The sequence below is a fragment of the Microcebus murinus genome, chromosome 29 (genome assembly GCF_040939455.1).
Source record: "Microcebus murinus isolate Inina chromosome 29, M.murinus_Inina_mat1.0, whole genome shotgun sequence".
In the NCBI taxonomy this organism is placed as follows: Eukaryota; Metazoa; Chordata; class Mammalia; order Primates; family Cheirogaleidae; genus Microcebus; species Microcebus murinus.
In genome coordinates this window covers 1,665,242-1,679,552 of record NC_134132.1, presented here as the reverse complement: position 1 = coordinate 1,679,552, position 14,311 = coordinate 1,665,242, and the positions used below count along the sequence as shown (strand labels likewise).

The 14,311-nt window shown below is 36.6% G+C and overlaps 1 pseudogene across 1 annotated transcript; it reads left to right on the top strand.

Annotated features, from left to right (window-relative positions):
- Nucleotides 1-12,230: 12,230 nt before the first annotated feature.
- LOC105866110 (large ribosomal subunit protein uL6 pseudogene) lies at nt 12,231-12,930 on the top strand (annotated as a pseudogene). Its single transcript, XR_001151716.3, has one exon. The product of XR_001151716.3 is annotated as a large ribosomal subunit protein uL6 pseudogene (transcript).
- The last annotated feature ends 1,381 nt before the right edge of the window (nt 12,931-14,311 follow it).

Genomic DNA, 14,311 nt, shown 5'->3' with positions numbered 1-14,311 from the left:
CAAAGTGATCTACAGATTCAATGCAATTCCTATTAAAATATCAACATCATTTTTCACAGATCTAGAAAAAATAATTCTATGCTTCGTATAGAACCAGAAAAGACCCTATATAGCCAAAGCAACCTTAAGCAAAAAAAACAAATTGGAAGGCATCAATTTACCAGACTTCAAGCTATACTACAAGGCCATAGTAACCAAAGCAACATGGAACTGGCATAAAAACAGAAACATAGACCAATGGATCAGAACGGAGAACCCAGATATAAAACCATCCTGATATTGCCATCTGATCTTTGAAAATGCAGACAAAAACATACGCTGGGGAAGAGAATCCCCATTTAATAAATGGTGCTGGGAAAACTGGATAGCCACATGTAGAAGACTGAAACAGGATCCACACCTCTCACCACTCACAAAAATCAACTCATGGTGGATAACAGACTTAAATTTAAGGCATGCAACCATAAGATTGTTAAAGGAAAATGTTGGAAAAACTCTTACAGACATTGGCCTAAGGAAACAATTTATGAAGAAGACCCCAAAAGCAATCATAACAACAACAAAAAGAAATAAATGGGACCTGATCAAGTTAAAAAGCTTCTGCACAGTCAAGGAAACTATCACTAGAGTGAATAGACAATCTACAGAATGGGAGAAAATATTTGCATGCATCTAATAAAGGACCGATAACTAGAATCTATAAAGGATTTAAGCAAATCAGCAAGAAAAAATCAAATAACTCCATTAAAAAGTGGGCAAGAGACATAAACAGAAACTGTTCGAACAATAATTTATTATATATTTCAAAATACCTATAAGAGAAGAATTGTATTGTCCCCAACACAAAGAAAATATAAATGTTTGATGTGGTGAATATTCCAGTTATCCTGACTTGATCATTACACATTGTGTATGTGTATAAAAATATCACATGTATCCAAAAATATGTAACTATGATAAATCAGTAAAAAAACAAAGAGGAAAATGGGAAAAATCCACTGGGATTTTTGTTAGAATTGTATTCAATTTTTAGGTTAATTTAGGGAAAAGTGGCATCTTAGTAATATTAAAATTTCCAATTCATGAACATAATGTATTTTTCCATTTATCTAGGCTTTTCATTTCTGTCAATATTGACTAATAGTTTGAGGGAGAAGATATATTATAAATATTTCCTGGGATTTTCTGTAAACAAGATGTTTCAAATATTTCAGTAACCATGTATACTTTTCAGGAAGAATTAACTGACTTGGGAATTAACTCTGGTTTTCTGTGAAGGCCAAAGTCTTCAGGCTGATGCTCATCTGCATACAGGCATACGATAATATGGCTACTGTGAATGCTAATTTTGTGGGATATATTATTTTAGTTTTCTGTAGTAATTACTTTAAGGAATTACAATTCAGTATTAATGCCTCAGATTTTATGAGAGGTTACCAGAAGAAATGGTCATATGAAGAACATTTCACATATTCAATCCATCATATTTAAGTGAGAATTTATTCATGCAATAAATTGTATCTACTATTTAGTGTAAGAAAAATATTGTTTTTGTATTGAAATGATATACCACTTGTATTAGTCAGGGTCCCTTTAGGAAATAGATAGCAAACTTAATTTGAGTAATTCGAAGAAAACTTAAAAGGAAAGGCTTTACAATGGTTTGGGCAGGATGAGTGCTCTATGGTGAAACTAGTAACAGCAGAACATTGTTACCATTCCTTCAACTAAAACAATAAGAAGAGGGAGTAATTATTATACTATGCTTTGAGAAATAGGACTGCCTGAAGGTCCTGTGACTTTCAGAGCAGACACACAGCTTGCATAAAACCCATGAGAATGGAGTTTTTCTTGCTCTTTCCTGTGATCCCATTGGCCTGACCCAAACAGCAGCTACAGATAAAGAGAACATTTGACCCAGTTCACACATTCCAGCTTCCAGGGACTATGGGAGCAAAGCAGAGAAGAATGCAGAGTGGCTCTGGAGGGCCAAATAGAAGATATCCAACATATGACTTTTATAAATCCATAAAAACTTTAAAATCCTATTTTTTTGACTTCCAGGAAGCTACAAGACAGATTAAACAGCCAATTTCATTATCAGGAGTACATCTAGACCTTCCACGTATAACTTCCCCTTCTGCCATGTAATCCCTGCTGGCGATGTCCCACTGGAATTGCCTTTGCCTTTACTCATCACCCATTGCTGTAATTGTTCACTAATAACAACTCTCCATTGCCTTTCCTCCGGAGAACTGCTCCCGGGCAGTAGCGAGCTGCCTCTCCCCCTTCCCTCCCTCAACACATCAAGCAATGGCAGATGGACAGAGCCGTACGATGGCTAGTCCACTTAGTGTAGGGCAGGACTACCTCAGTGGCACAGTTTGTCCTTTGGCATTTCCACAAGGGATCAGATCAAAGCTATTTCACAACTGAGACTACGTTCTTGGTTAGTTTGTTCCCCTACTACGTTCTGTTTCCCTCACTCTGCTTCTCTTGAGAACACTTTTCCAATAAATTACTGAAATAAGAATCCTTGTCTTAGGCTCTGCTTTTAAGATACCTCATCTAAGATGCTCTGTAATACAATCCATTAGGAAGTCCTACCTAATACACTAACATAAGAAAAGGAAATAAGAGTAAACAGACCAGGAAGGAGGAAATAAAACAATCTTTGTTCACAGATGACATGATCCTCTATCTGGAAAATGCTAAAGAATTGACCCCAAAAACAAACAAACAAAAGAAAAACAACTCACAGTACTAAAATCTATTGTAGCAAGGTTGCAGGATACAAGTTGAGTATACAAAAATAAATTGCCTTCCTACACCGTAGCAATGAACAAGTGGACTTTGAGATTTAAAATACAAAGCATTTTCATTATAAACTTCCAAAATGAAATACTTAGGTGTAAATGGAATAAAATAAAATATGTATAAGATCTGTATGCCAAAACCTACAAAACTCTGATTTACAAAAATCAAAGGACTAAATAAATGAAGAGATACTCCGTGTTCACAGATAGGAAAGATGCAATATGGCAAGATGTCAGTTTTTCCCAAATTGGTCTGTAGAATCAATGGAATCTCAATAAAAATCTCAGGTATATAGGATAGAGCTATACCTTCCTCTCGATTTTGTCGTGAATTTAAAGCTGCTCTAAAAAAAATAGTCTTTAAAAAATAAATCTAGGGGAAATTTTATAACTAAAGTATACAATAATTAAATTTTAGAACTCAGTAGATGAGTTTAAGTATGATTAACACAGATTAAGTAAGGATTACTGAATTGAAGCACCAAGAGAAAAAATATAGACAAACACAGAAAAGAGATATACAAATACATAGTGTGAAAACTTCTAACATATAGGCAATGTACGGTCTAGAAGAAGAGGAGAAAAAAATTATGGAAGAATCAATATTTGAAGAGATGATTGTTGAAAATTTGCAAAACTGATGAAAACTCTACCATTATATGTTTAAATAAGCACAATAAATAAAAAGCAGGATAAATACAAAGAATATCACATGTGGAAACATCACAATAAACTTCCTGAAAAATAAAAAGAAAAAATTCTTAAGATCAGCCAATAAAAACCCAGAAGATATCTTAAAATGTAACTTACCCAGTTAAGTCCAAAATTTATATAGAAATGCAGACGTCCAAAAATAGTCCAGACATTCATGAAAAGGAGAAAAAAGTGAAAGAATTCATATTACTGGATATCAAGACTTGTAAACCTACATGAATTTAGATAGACATTAATTCAAGAGGAGTCAATTAATCAAGATGGACAATAAGACAGATGGACAATAAACCCACAAAATAACCTTCCCATATGCAGAGATTTCATCTGTGACAACGGTGACATAAAAGAGACATGAGAAAAGGTGTTTTTTCCAATAAATTGTAATGGATCATTTGAATATATTAAGTACTATGGGAAAAAATCTTGGATGCTTACCTCACAATAGACACAAAAATCAGTTCCACATAGTTTGTAGCTATTAATGTTTCAGTAGTAACAACAGTTAATTTTAGGAAAATCTCTTGAAGACTCTGAATGTAGAGAAGTATGTTTTAAACAAGACAAATGTCTCTGCATCGATAGATGCCATTAAGAGACTGACATAGTCAAAGAGTAGGAGAAGATACTGGCTACAAATATGACTAGTAAGAAAAATATAGACAAACCAATAGAAAAATAGGTGAGAGATTTTAATTGGCACTTCAAAAAATTAGGATAGTCAAGGCAGCAATGCACTATGAAAAGTTTCTCTGCCACGGTAGTCATTAGTCATAAAGGAAAATTGAATTGTAATTATAAGATTCTTCTACATTTACAGGAATGGTTTAAAATTATAAAGTCTCATAAAGCCTATGACAGAGAGGATGTAGAGTAAATTACACAGGTGAAAAAGGATTAATACAAGGACTTTGGAAAACTGCCTGGCGTTATTTACTAAAATTGAATGTACATGTTCCCAAAGACCAGCATTTCACATCTAGGGTTATAGTCAATAGAACTCTGTGCACAGAGCATGAAAAGACCTGTTCAAACAATGTTCTTGACTGCCTCATTTTGTATTTGCTAATGGAAACAACTCCAATGTCCACTCAAACATAGAACAGGCAAAATTTGATATATCCATATAGTAGAGTATGACAATGAATATTAATGAAACTCACCTGAAAACAACTTTAAAGTTGTTTAAATATCTGTGGGTAAACTTCCTGCCAACACCTGAAATCTGGCCCCACCTGGAAGCTGGATTGAAAAGCGCCCTGCTGGCACCTGGGTGTGGCTTTGCAAAAGAGTGAGGTGGGCTTGGGCAAGAGCTCTTCCACCTAGGTTGCAGAAAGCTGGGGAAAGTGTTGTTTTTACCCAAATATCAAGAAAAAGTTAGATACACTACATTATCATAATTTTTCTAACCCTCATCAAACAGCTGAGATTTCAGGGTAGCCAAGTAGCCTGAAATCTCTGGAATGATCGGCGCTCCAAGGACAGACAGCAGGGAGCAGGGAGACGAGCTTTCTGATTCAGCTCTAGATAGTTACTGCAGAGAGAGCACCGGAGACCCACTGGGCAAAGCGCCATATAAATGCTATTTTCCTCAGGGCAGTTTCCTTCTTTCAAATTTCAAGATTGCTTCAAATTTTCTTGGTTTTCATCTCTATCCAAAAGATGTGTTGTTTTTTTTTGTTTGTTTTTTTTTTGAGACAGAGTTTCACTTTGTTGCCCAGGCTAGAGTGAGTGCCGTGGCGTCAGCCTAGCTCACAGCAACCTCAGACTCCTGGGCTCAAGCAATCCTGCTGCCTCAGCCTCCCAAGTAGCTGGGACTACAGGCATGCGCCACCACGCCCGGCTAATTTTTATATATATATATTAGTTGGCCAATTAATTTCTTTCTATTTATAGTAGAGACGGGGTCTTGCTCTTGCTCAGGCTGGTTTCGAACTCCTGACCTCGAGCAATCCGCCCGCCTCGGCCTCCCAGAGTGCTAGGATTACAGGCGTGAGCCACCACGCCCGGCCCAAAAGATGTGTTTTTAAAATAAATTTTTCCAGAATTTCTTATAATTGTTATAAGCAAAAGGGTTAGTCCAATATAAACAACTCTATAACTATTGGGAAATTTGCAATTAAATTTTTTGTCTTGATCTTATAGCAAGCAACTTTGCTAAACTTTCTTGTCTTTCTAGTAATTTTTACTACGCTTTGTAAGAAAATGCATAATGCATAATTTCTGAGAATGAGAATATTTGTTGTTCCTTCTGTTTAATCTGCATACCTTAATTTTTAATTTTGTTTTTATATTACATTGGCCAGAACCTCTGGGAAAAACATGTAAATAGAATCACTGAAAACAGATGTTCTTTCATGTTCCTGATTGGAAAAAAACATTTCTAAATTTACATCATTAAATATCATGTATGCTGCAAAATTTGGTAGATACTGTTTATTCAGTGATAGAAATATCCTTCTGTTCTTAGTTCACTAATAGCTTGTTTATTTTTAATTTATTACTATGTATGAAGTATTGAAGTTTATCAAATGCTTAATCTTCATCTATTGCCATGTTTGTATAATTTTTTCTCCCTGGAAATATTCTTGTAGAGAATTATTGTATGAATGGATTATCTGGACTGTTTAATGCTAATCCATATATACACATGTGTGTGTATCTATGTATATACATGTACATATATATTTAAAGCCATTTTTCTGGCCTAATATTTTGGTCACTTTTGTTAATGTTTCATGTGTGCTTGAAAAGAATAGGCCTTCTTAGTTGTTGATGACAGATATATCTCTGTAGTCAGATACATATAGGTATCTGTTAATAAGTATATACAGTATACATCTCCATTAAATCAGATTTGTTATTTATTTTCCTGTCTTCTATTTGTTTGATGAAATATATATGCTGAAGTCTTTCACCATGTTGGAATTCATCGGTCCCTTATTTTAGCCTGTCAATTTTTGCTTTGCATATTTTTAAAATACGTTTTTCCATTTCTTTTGTTATATTATTGAGTTTTCTTTATTTATGATACAGAACCAGTGTTTTTCTTTAAAAATTCCTTTTAGCTGAATGTGTATTTGTGTCTGGTGTTAGTATTGCTTTCCTAGTTTTCATTTTAGAATTTGCATTGTATTTTTAATGTTCCTCTTCTCTGTCTTCAGGTTTTAGGTATTTCCTTTACAATAGCATATACCTTTTTAAATAACCAATTTTATAATTTCTTACCAGTTTATATGTATTGCTGTATGTTATACCATGATTTCTCTTATCTTATTTTGAGCTTTATGTTAACTTGCATTTTTATATTCATTGTTATCTTATTCTAATTTCCTTTGGATTGATCAAGTTTATTTATTCCTCCTTTTCTTTCTCTGTACTGGTTAAAGAGATTGTGTATTTCTATTCTTCTATTTGCTTATCCTTGAAATGTTGATATAAAGAGATAACAAAGTACAAGCTAATAGGCCTCTTGAACAGTAAAAGGACTTTTAAATTCTCTGACTGAGATTATCCTTTCTTTCTGTCTTGCATTTTTTAAAATCCAGTATTTATTGCTATTATATGTTTATAGTTCTCTGGTTATTGTGTATGTTTAAACACATTCAATGCTTGTATACATTCATAATTACCAGTTATTTTTCTCTTCTTTATTGCTTTTCAGTTCTTCATTCTGGGTTCAATATTTTTTGTCTTAAATTTTGTAGGTTTGTTCATTCTAAATTCTCTTTTTTCCCCTCAAAATGTCTTTATTTAATCTCTATTTTTATGAGAGTGTAGCTAGATATAAAATACTGATATACTAGTTATTTCATTTGTGGAGTTTGAAAATATTAGTGTACTTGCCGGGCGTGGTGGCTCACACCTGTAATCCTAGCACTTTGGGAGGCCGAGGCGGGCGGATTGCTCAAGGTCAGGAGTTCGAAACCAGCCTGAGCGACACCCCGTCTCTACCAAAAATAGAAATAAATTAATTGACCAACTAAAAATATATATATACAAAAAATTAGCCGGGCATGGTGGCGCATGCCTGTAGTCCCAGCTACTCGGGAGGCTGAGGCAGGAGGATCGCTGAGCCCTGAAGATTGAGGTTGCTGTGAGCGAGGCTGACGCCACGGCACTCACTCTAGCCTGGGCAACAAGTGAGACTCTGTCTCAAAAAAAAAAAAAAAAAAAAATATTAGTGTACTGTTTTATGGTTTCAATGTTGCTATTGAAGAAATGTAGTATAATTTTAATTGTCATTTGTTTATTTAAAATCTTTCTTTTTCTCTTTGGTTGTCCTTACGATCTTCCCTTTGTCATCAGTGATTAGCACTTTCACTACAAGGTATTTTGGTGGTAGAAAGAATTTGATTTTACAAATCCATGTTGACACGCCTTGGACTTCTTGACCCTGAGGAATCATGACTTCCATTGTTTCTTGAAAATTCCTGGCAATTTTGCTATGAATCTTGCCTTTACCTATTTTCCTTTTCTCTCTTCTTTTATGCCTAATTAGATACACATTGGTTCTTTCATTTTATGTTTCATGTTGCTTTTTTTCTCATTTCCTATTTTTTTCCTTATTGTGATGAATTTTGAATAATTTCTCCAGATATATATTCTTCTTCATTAGATTCTTTCCAATCTGTTTTTAACCTAATCCTTACCTTTAATTTGTTTTATTACTCATTATATTTTTTCCTCACAATTCTATTTGTTTTTTATTCCAAACTGCCTGGTCTTTTGGACAATATCTTCTTTTCCATCTGTTTAATTTTTTATTTTCTCTCTACTATCATTTTAAATATTATTATATGACATATCAGAGTCTTTCATTTGAATATATGGTATTAGGAGTATATTTCTGCCATTCATTTCTTTTCTGTTGGCTCTGGTTGATTGTGGGTTTTTTCCTTAAGTGTTTTATAACTTTGGACAGGGAAATCACATTCAGCTGGCCTTATCTGCTAGAATACTGGAAATGCTTGATGATTTGTCTCTACAGAGAAGTTTTGGGCTTGCAACTGGCAGGCTTCTTAAAATCATTATCACCTTGGAAAACACTTTTTGTATTAACTTTTCAGACTGCGGAAAACTGTACATTTAAATCCCAAACCTTGTTAAAGCAGGCCTTTGGATACAGTTTGAGGGGAGATTGTATCTGTGTGTGTGTGTGTGTGTGCGTATATACACACACATTTGTATACACATACACATACACACATATATATCTATATAGATATTTATTTTACCCAGAGCCAAGAATGATACAAAGTTCCTTTGTCATCTCCATTTTCAAGTGTGGAGATTTTAATGAAGTTCACACTTTCCGGTGGATGATGTCCTTCAAGGGTTGAAGCTGTCTGAGTCATCTTCATTCCAACTCATCAACTCACAGGTGCCCAGGGCTCCGTGTGGCCTTTAAAGGGCCAGCCTCTTGATTGCTCAGCCCAGAAAAGCCTCCTCGACTGCCAAGTCGCCAGCCAGCACCTGATCTTAACACTGGTTTTCAATTTCTCCTTCTTTTGGAGACACCAGGGGTTTCTTTGTTACTTACGAACACAAACATTTATGTGAAAAGAATTTATCCAGGATTTTGACAGATTTGTCTCAAGGGGTTTTCTTTCTTTTACTTTTTCCACCATCAAAGATACAAAATTCCTGGAAAGAAAAGCTGACCTCAAAAACTCTGCAGTGTAAAACTATAGACCAGGTCTTACTGCAGCTGACGATCACTTGTAAGAAATACAAAGTATTGCTCAGTTAAGAAAATGGCTTAATATATTAGACTATAGTATACTATATTAAACAATCTGTTGCTTTCATTGGGTAGTATTAAACAATAACAAAATAGGATTTATGAAAAAATTATACTGTTCAAAATTATCGAGGATCTCAAAGACCTTTTATTTGTGTGGCTCATAGCTACCATTGTTTACTGTGTTATAAATTAAAGCTAAGAAATCTTAAAAGGTTTTATTTAGTAATTCATTTAATAATAGCTATAATAAACCCATTACATTCTCACATAAATAAAATGTTTTCATAACACTTAAATATATGTTCCAAAATATAAAGCAGTGAGAAGAGTGGCACTATTTTAATATGCATATCTCTTTAATATCTGGCTTAATAGGGAAGAGCTGGATCCCCATAAATTTCTATGGTTAAATGGATTGCAGTATTTGGTTGAATTATATGAAGAAAATGCAGACTCACAGAAAGACATGTAGTTGGAAAATGGAGGAGTATGATAATAGCTTTTTCAGATAATTATGGGTATTGTTTTTTGATTCAGCATCTTTCTAGCAAGTAAAATTCAAGGAAGTATGGCCAAGCACTTGGCTACCTGCTTGGAATAGCATGGAATGGGGAAATAGATATAGAATATCATTTCACTGCGTGTCCCTATAGTCTTTTAGTTATAGACTCACAGATACTGCGTAGGTTTCCAAAGCTGCTTCCTCACCTTAAATCTCCTTTGGTCTTTGCCCATTCTCTCCCCTAACTTTCTCCCTTCTGGAAATTAGCAAAGGTTCCGAGAAAGCCAGAAGACAGAGAGGATGCAGTCTGGGTGGAGCACTGGAGATGGAAGAAGTTACAGAGAGCAGAAATGAGAGACAGGCAAGAGAGGCCTCGAACGCGGTGAGGAGAACGCAGAGGGGAGGCGGGCACTAGGACAGCAGAGACAAAGGACAGGAGACAGGCACAAGAGCGCAGAGAACGGGGTGGAGCCTTGAGGCAGATATAAAGAGAGTTTCTTTTTTTCTTTATCAGAAAGAGAGCTACTTTTCAGAACAGTGAGAATGATAATATAAAAAATAGTTAACATGACATATCCAGCCTCACATGTTATTGGCCATGAGGCTCCAGGACACTGTGGTCATCCTGGCTGTGACACATGCCACCTCCCTCCCACGTCTCAGGGTCTGCTCACACCCCCACTCACTCTTCCTTCAAAAACATTGTCATGTGACCACCACCACAGCAGTACCAAAAACCTCTTTGAAGGTTTTCTAAGCTTTTTCTAACACTCAGAATACAATAGTAGAATCATTTATTTTGTGTAAAATAACTCTTTTTCCATGTTATATATTTACCTATTTCACATTTCAAAGATTTCCTTCTCATGCCAGTATCTCATTTCATAGGTTGACAAGTTTCATCTTTGGGTTCTCACCGAATTCACCCATTCTGCTGCCCCCTTCATGGTTTCCCATTTCCGTTTGGGGACTTCATGTTTGTTTTGTCTTTATTTTTGAGTATGGAATACCCAAACAATTTTTAATTCTTTTATTTTCTTTTAAGAATAACCAGCTTTGTTTTTTTTCCCTGACAGATCACAGAAGACTAATGTCTTTTTAAAAAGCGTTTATGATCATTGCCTGGGCCTTTATCTAGACGGTTGCTGGCTCCAAGTTTTTGCCATTCCATAAGTAAAGTTTGGATTATCCTGCCATAAGCAACTTTCTCTCTGGGTTTTGTTATACATAAACTCATTTGCCATTTTTATGCCCTCTCATACCAAAAGAGATTTCTGCAGTTCATATCCTTCAGTTTACAGTTTCACTGCAATAAAAAGTTTAAACCATTTATAGACTTGAAGAATTGGCTATGGACTGCTTCCTCCACATTATTTATACATCTATAAAAGAACACTTCAGAGATGAGTTTATTTATCATTACCTTGCACTTAATCAAGACCATTGTAAAACCATGGCTCTGATCACTTGGCGACTCAATGTATTTTAATAATGTTTGATGTAGAAAAGTATCTGAAAGTCTAAATAGTTTATGACTTCTGGTTCTTGTTTTTCTTACATTATTGCAAGTAATCACCAGTTTTCTTAAAGAAACCATGCTAGCTTTGTAATGTATATTGAAATCACCTTATAGTTTCAGTGCTCTAATCCTTTATTTTAAATTCTAACAACCTTTTTGAAATGGAAGAGAGAGTTAGTAATTGGCAGTTCTCAGTATTCCCTCAGGAGCCCTTGTTATAAATGATTATCACATCGGAAAATCACCGGTTGTCTTTGTAAGGCTTGAACCTTCTGGGAAATATTCCACAATTGCACGCCTTGAATTTCTCCAATCTTATAGGCCAGTGACATCCAGGTGAATTATTTGTATTTTCTCAGTGATGTGGTCTGGAATTACATGTTAGTTTTACTCTTATGCAGTTTAGAGATGCTAAAATATCAATTTCTAAAGCAATTTGGGAATAAAAAGCTCCCTAAACTTTTCTCCAGTAAAGATCCAGACAAATAATTTATTATTCTCTAGCTGCTCTGTCTTTTCAACCCCAAATTCTCCTTTTATACCGTGATACTTAAGAAATTCGATGGACTTCCACCTGAATTTCTCTCTTCATTACATTATGGTTAGAAAGTTCTATATTAGACCCTTCACAGTATATTTTATATTTACATTTTTTCGCAACTATCATCCGAGATGTAACAATGGCCTAGATATGAGGATCAAGGCAGGAATCTCAGACATCTCCCCACCTCCCACTTCTTACTCCTCAGTATATATTGGCTTCCATCAACCTACAGTTCTTTCTCGAATGACAACTTCAGGGAACAATTTCACATCTGAATCACTGAGGGGGAGTTATAAACCTGCATTCAGGGAGAACTCACATTTTTTAAGAACAGTGGTGAGCACAGGAGAGAGCCAAGGGAGAGTCACGCAGTGGCTTTCAAAGTGTGGCCCGCCTCTTTGCCGTATCTCCCGCGAGAATGAAGACCATTCTCAGCAATCAGACTGTCGACATTCCAGAAAATGTGGACATCACTCTTAAGGGACGTACAGTTATCGTGAAGGGTCCCAGAGGAACCCTGCGGAGGGACTTCAATCACATCAATGTAGAACTTAGTCTCCTTGGAAAGAAAAAGAAGAGGCTCCGGGTTGACAAATTGTGGGGAAATAGAAAGGAACTGGCTACTGTTCGCACTATTTGTAGTCATGTACAGAACATGATCAGGGGTGTCACACTGGGTTTCCGTTACAAGATGAGGTCTGTGTGTGCTCACTTCCCCATCAACGTTGTTATCCAGGAGAATGGGTCTCTTGTTGAAATACGGAATTTCTTAGGTGAAGAATACATCCGCAGGGTTCGGACGAGGCCAGGTGTTGCCTGTTCAGTATCTCAAGCACAGAAACATGAGTTGATCCTCGAAGGAAATGACATTGAGCTTGTTTCAAATTCGGCTGCATTGATTCAGCAGGCCACAACAGTTAAAAACAAGGATATCAGAAAATTTTTGGATGGTATCTATGTCTCTGAAAAAGGAACAGTTCAGCAGGCTGATGAATAAGATCTAAGAGTTGTCCAGCCACATGAAGACACCACATGATTACTAAGATGTATTTGTAATTTTGATGGTGCAATAAAAGAGCTGTTGGTTTGGGGGAAAAAAAAAAAAAGTGTGGCCCCCAGACCAGCAGCGCAGGCGTCACCTGGGAACTTGTCACACGTGTAAATTTTAGGTCCCCCCCCAGACCCCCTGAGTCAGAGACTTCATGAGTGAGGTCCTGAAACATACACTTTGACAAGCCCTTCTGGTGATCCTCATGCCCACGAGAGTTTGGTGGCCGCCGCCTGGGAGACTCAGCTCTGCCGTGCCAGGCGGGAGAGGTCGTGGAGCGGGCATCCTCCCGCGTGGCGAGTGCAGGGCCTGGGGTCTCAGGGGGCTCCAGGGGGAGCGCGCCTAAGAAGCTGCTGGCTGCTGCTGCTGCTGTCTCATAAACTACATTTGATGGCAAGGCTCTGATAAAATCTCAGAAGAGATCGGACAAGGAGGTGCCAGGAAAAACATGCTCAATGGGGTGACCTTGACAAGTTTGGCCCAGCACTGAGGAGCTTGACTAGTGTTGGCTTTACGATTAGGAATCTTGATGGCTAACACAAAGAAAGGCCTTATCCTGACTCCAGGACTTTAGGAAAGGTGATCTGACATGAAAGGTCAGTAAATGAAGAGAGCGTGCAAAGCTTTAGGCTCATGCCAGGTTAAGTTGCACGGTTTGAGACTTCATGGTTTACTCCATCTCAGTTCTCTAAAGGAACCTGTGGAAGAAACAGACATATGCTGGAACATTCCAGAAGCTGTACTAGGTACACACAGTGAGACAAAGTGTGCTCATAAAGGAGAGGAGGAGGCCTGGGTTGTGTCAGTGCAACTCAGCTTAGGAAGTCTACAGTTTGGGAGCTGCTGTGTGACCTTGGCCATGTTACTTACAATCTCTGTTCATCAGTTTCTCATGTCTAAAATGTGGATAAAAATAGAATCTGTCTTACAGGACTCTTCTGAACATTGCGTGACTGCAGGTGCATCATACAACTCAACAAATTATTTCTTCCTCTTTGCATCTTTTTCTTCACTTTTTATTACCATTATGGTCACATCTGCCACATTTGTCTTTTCTGGTGAATGGAGAAACAATGAGGCAGAGGAAATTATGTGTGTATCCGCCAGCCAGTAGAGAGCAAATTAAGGTGACTGAGAAGAAATTCTTTGAGAAGGGGGAATAGTTACCAAAATAACAAATACTTATGTCAAATATTTTTGTCTAAAGAAACTGAAAATCTCTTTACTTTACGACTGAGTTCCAGAGGATAAATAATTAATGCAAAGCTCTCATTATGAAAGTTGCTTTCAGAAACGTCACAGCGGTAATGCCTGATGGCGTACAGGAAAAGGGGCAGTTCAGTGTTAGTTCACTTTCTTTTGGCTTCTCTGTGGTCACTCAGGGACTCAAAGCTCAGAGCTTCTCTCCACTCAGTCTTCTGAGCT